This window comes from Frankliniella occidentalis, unplaced genomic scaffold (genome assembly GCF_000697945.3).
Source record: "Frankliniella occidentalis isolate FOCC.00 unplaced genomic scaffold, Focc_3.1 Scaffold449, whole genome shotgun sequence".
Lineage (NCBI taxonomy): Eukaryota > Metazoa > Arthropoda > Insecta > Thysanoptera > Thripidae > Frankliniella > Frankliniella occidentalis.
In genome coordinates this window covers 47704-52538 of record NW_026267568.1, presented here as the reverse complement: position 1 = coordinate 52538, position 4835 = coordinate 47704, and the positions used below count along the sequence as shown (strand labels likewise).

Sequence of the window (4835 nt, the reverse complement as noted above, 5' to 3'; positions counted from 1 at the left end):
GTAAGGGGGTAAGTGGGCGCAGCCCGGACGCCGGCGGAAGGCTAGGTGGGAAGAAAATGAGTGGCAAAATTAAGAAAATTAGGATGGAGAGAGATGATGTGGGATTTCCCAGGGGTCAGTGACACGACACTTGACAATCATAAAATCAGAAGGGGATTCATGTAAATGAGCATCAAGGGGCGGCATGAGAAACTGTCGAGTTTACAATCATTACTTTAACACTACTAGCGCAGAAGACATTAAGTCCTCACTTTAGAGTCCTGTCTCTCCCGCTTCTTGCTCCCCGCGTGGTGGCGGCTTTCAATTTAGTCGCCGTCCATTACGAGCAGAGGCCGCCCAACCATAAGGCCCGGTAAAACCCATCGGGAAGAGCATTCTCCTCAGAGCAAACGAATTGTACTCACAGTGATAAATGAAGTGTTCAACTGGCGTTTTTAAGTGTTAGAATTTTCAGAATTTTCACACATTTGCAAATGTGTGAATGCCCATTCACACGGGGCGAGTAAATGGTTACCTTTCCAAGTGTACGAATCTCTATTCGCTCACCTACAAGCGTGTGAATTATTTCACTCACCTGCAGGCAGGGGTGTGACATACGTGCACATGGATTTCAAGTGTAATGTTGTAAATTTGACGACTCTGCAAAACCACGAGTGAACTTGTATGCAGTATTGAATACCTTCTATGTATGCTCGTGGTGTGTACTAATTGCAACTGCCGTTGGAGTTTGGACACGCAATTTTAATCCGTTGTCATTGGGAAATATAATTAACGATTCTATTTCTTCACGTAGAATAATGAGGGCTTGAAGACTGTGCTGCGCCCCGCCACGCGTGGCCCACACGTGGTCTCGCCGGTTCGACACACCAGTTCGACCCTCAATCGATTCGCAGCCGTCAGTCAGAGGAGATTCTGTTTACGAGTCTTTAACGTCTCAATGGTCGTCCGGGCGGAACACTGTTGGGAACAGCTTGCACCTTTGCGCCGAGAGAAGCAAAATCATCGATCTTGTAAAATCTTATAACAATTCTTTTGTTATTGAAAATATCCTGTCTAGCAGTTTTAATTCACTGAATGGGCAATGCGGTTCTAAGGCCAAGTCGATCGCCGCATTACTATAAGCGGAAAACGGTAAACGATTTGAACGAGTCTTTAATAGAGGGATGTATTTGCAGGTCAAAACGGTATGCCGTGCTTCGTTTAAGGATTAGCAACGGTTTTCATTCATTGTTATCGAACAATAACGAGATGGAAGTTGCATATTGATAAAACTGACCAAAATGATTTCACAAATAACACACATTTACCCACACGTCCTCAGAAAGAAAGGTTAACAGATATCAGATGACAAACGAAAAGTACTTCAGTGTATCCATGTAGTCGGTCACTGGAGGACATTTACATTTATTATTTAAGTGCTGTTCGGCGGAGTGAAGTGCATAAATTACTTTTAGAACAACAGCTAACGACTACGGCGTAATTCTTTACATAATGACATAATTTAAAATCCGCCATTTTTTGAGACCTGCGTACTGACGTGCGCGTTTTCGTTTTCTTCCGAATCTTGAAACAGACACTGTGAAACATATCGTCGTAAATTTACAAAATTTTTGTAAACTCGAATTGTAATTTAAGTTGTAAATTTACGAGAGCAGAGTTTTTACTCGCCAATGGATTTGAAGTCGATACGTACTGCATGTAATTTTACGATTTCAAATTGTAATTTTACAACTTGCGTCAAGGAAAATTTTCCTGTAAACCTACCTACTATTTTTCACAGTGGAACGATGGGGTAACTATAAAGAAAAATTACATAGTTGCTGTCCGTTATGACGGCGTAACCTTGATGTGGAAGGTGACCGGCGGGCGGGCCGACGGGTGACTGACTCGGAGTGGGCACTTTAGCTCAGTATTCTATCCCCGCAGACAAACAAGCAGACGCATACACGTAAAAAAGTATACAAACAGGAGGCTCGCGTGTCCTTTGCCCGCCAGCGCCCGGCGGCAGTGCGGTTTAACAACGCGCCGTGCAAAAGACGTCGAGCATTTTCGTCGGGTTCGCCTTTTCCTCTTTGTTTTTCGTGGATGTACACTACAAGGGAACGAAGGATAATAAATTACACGGAAAAGTAGTAAAATAGTGAGAAATACGTCGCGGAGGCCCGGGAAGGAGTGGAACCACCGAACGTCAGTTTCAAAAGGCAACAAAGTTAAATATGTTGGAGTTAAAGTGGAGCACTGTTAATGAATTTCGTCATCTCACGATAATAACGTGATATACGAATAGTTCGTAATTGAAAATAACGAGTATTATTCGTCAATTTTGGGTACATACTGTCCGTAGTGCTATAAAATCCAACTATTCGTAAAGTGTTGATTTAATGAAATCAATTGATATGGGTGTTGGAGAGTTTGCTTTAAAAAAGTTGTGTCCGGGATAATTCTTTCGGCATAACTACCGAGTTACGAATTGTTCGTTATTTTGCGGCTGTATTCTTTATTCACTTTAAAATTACCAAGAGTTCGTGCAGAAATATTAACAGACATTTCTCGTCAAATCGCGACATTATTCCAACAGTGAAGGAATGAAAGATGACTTGAGTGACGTGACTATTTACGTGCCTGAGGCGAAACCTGAAATGTCACTCAACATCAGCATTCAGCACAAGATAAGTCGCCTAGTAACTAGCAACCAGAAACAAGGTGGTGCGGTGCAGGTGCACTGTCATAGTGTGTGGTATCCGGCAAAAATCCAATCCAAATAACTTTTAAGTGAACAATAAAAAAAGACTTGACATACGTTAAAAATAAAAGTTGCCCTGGACAACATTTAAAATCACCGGAAAAACCAAGTTGTTAAACCAAGAATTGAAGACATGGTGCCCTTTAATGGGTTAGGTCAAAACTTTAGTTCCCTTTAAAAGGTACACTCCAAATAGAAAGAAACAATTTAGTTCCTTAACGGCAACGTATGACGAAGTATTCAAATTTGTCACTACACTGATAAAAAGTGTCCAACTAGCGTGCACATACAACTGCTGAAGGGGACACTATGGTGAAAAAAATTGGGGACATTTTTGGTCTAAAAATAGCAGTTTTTGAAAGACTCCCTGCACAAACCTATTAGAGATGGAACTTTGGGGCTCATAAGCATTTAATGGTTAGATATTCAACTTAATTTGCCGGCATTGTCAACAACAACGAAGATGTCTAAGCCACCCACACACGTCAAAGGTAGTAACTCCTGAAGAGTTTTCATGGGCTTCCTATTGGAAAATGTACTGAGGACAGACCCGTTGTTTGATTTTGATATCCATGCCGGGTTTTAATATTAGTGTATAATAGAACATTTTAACATGAGATTTGGCAATATAACTCAAACCAGTTTGCGCATGGAACTTTTCAAAGATAGGCCTGTTTGAACATACTTAAAGATTTTCAGAGCTTTGGGTGGCTCCTAAAATTCTGGGAAAGTTTGAGAAGGTCCTATTTTGTGTATGCTTTAAGAAATTAAAACGGAAAATATTCAGAATCATAGGCTCCCGGACTTCCAAAATTCACCATAGTGTCCCCTTAACACTATGTTGCACACCTTTAACTGTTTGACTGGATATTTGAATACTATGTAGTAAAGTTGACCAATGAAGCTTTGGACACAATAAAGTGTTAAAATTCACAGTTGAACACTTCGAAGTATTCAAATTTCCTGTGAAACACTTAAAAGTGTGCAACATAGTGTTGAGCATTTGCATGTGCACCCCAGTTGAACACTTTATTTATCAGTGTATTGAGATTGAGAATGACAATTTTTAGGATATGCTAAAAAAAATCATCGCTTTCTGGACAGATTAGTCCTTTAGACACTAATAAAACAAGTGTTTAGTGTTGCACGTCAATTGGTGTTTAAGTTCAAGAGTGCATTTTCTCAACACATTGTGGTGTGTAACTAGGTTAAACGTCAATTGGTGTTAAAACTTAAACGGCTGTAAAAAGCAGTTCCATAAAAAATATTACAAAACAAAAGTTGTAGAAAAATGTAAGCTTTTTAAAATTTGTTTTATAACATTTTTCGTGAGACGTGAGCGTTTCACAATCGCTGCTCTTACGCCCTAGTGATTCCCGTACATTTCCCCTTCTAAACGTAGCGGCAGCGCCTAAGCGGCTTGACATAGAGCAAAACGGAGGATATTTAAACCCAACGGATCAATTAGACGCGTTTCCGGTAGAAAAGAAATGTTGAAAATTTTAAAAATACTTGAAATGGCAGCTTTTGGAACGAATGCCCAAAATAACCCCCAAATATGAATTTGAGCAAACATTTTTGATGTGTCCTTCGATGACACATTTAGACCTACAATTTCCCAAAGTAGATTGAAAAGCGGGAATTTACACTTGACGGGGTTCCTTTATTGCAAGTACAAAAGATTTTTTTTGGTCTAGGTTTAGAGGAAAATTATCATCCGATTGAGGTGTGCTAAAGAACGCGTCTTCGCTGGATACAAAACTGCCCTTTCCAATTTCGAGTGCGCGTAGATTACCCGGAGCTCCTGAGCCCGACCAGACCTCGTGCGCACAATGATGAGCAGCCCGGTCCACATCTGGCGATAGCGCACAGCAGCGCATGACACACTCCACGAGCACCGCGGGGCCGATGCTCAAGATCTGGAGTCTGCACGCCATCAGCCCATGGCGGCACGCGAGCTCAGCTCAGAGCATGCTCGGAAGCGCGAGTCAACAGCTGTAGATAAATGATTAAACCGGATTAAACAGACCTGTCCCGCCCTGTCCCCTTTGAGCGCCTGCAAGTGACGGGTAGGCCAGCCCGCGAGGCAGCG

At 41.6% G+C, this 4835-nt stretch overlaps 1 protein-coding gene and 1 long non-coding RNA gene across 2 annotated transcripts in view; both read right to left on the bottom strand.

Moving 5' to 3' along the window:
* Nucleotides 1–4835, bottom strand: part of LOC113214450 (TBC1 domain family member 1) — a 41561-nt gene that overhangs the window by 24566 nt on the left and 12160 nt on the right. The gene's annotated exons all lie outside the window — the stretch shown is intronic.
* Nucleotides 721–2250, bottom strand: LOC127751359 (uncharacterized). Its single transcript, XR_008012091.1, has 2 exons — nt 1765–2250; nt 721–977 (listed from the first exon to the last, which is right to left on the bottom strand). It is a non-coding gene; the product is annotated as an uncharacterized LOC127751359 (long non-coding RNA).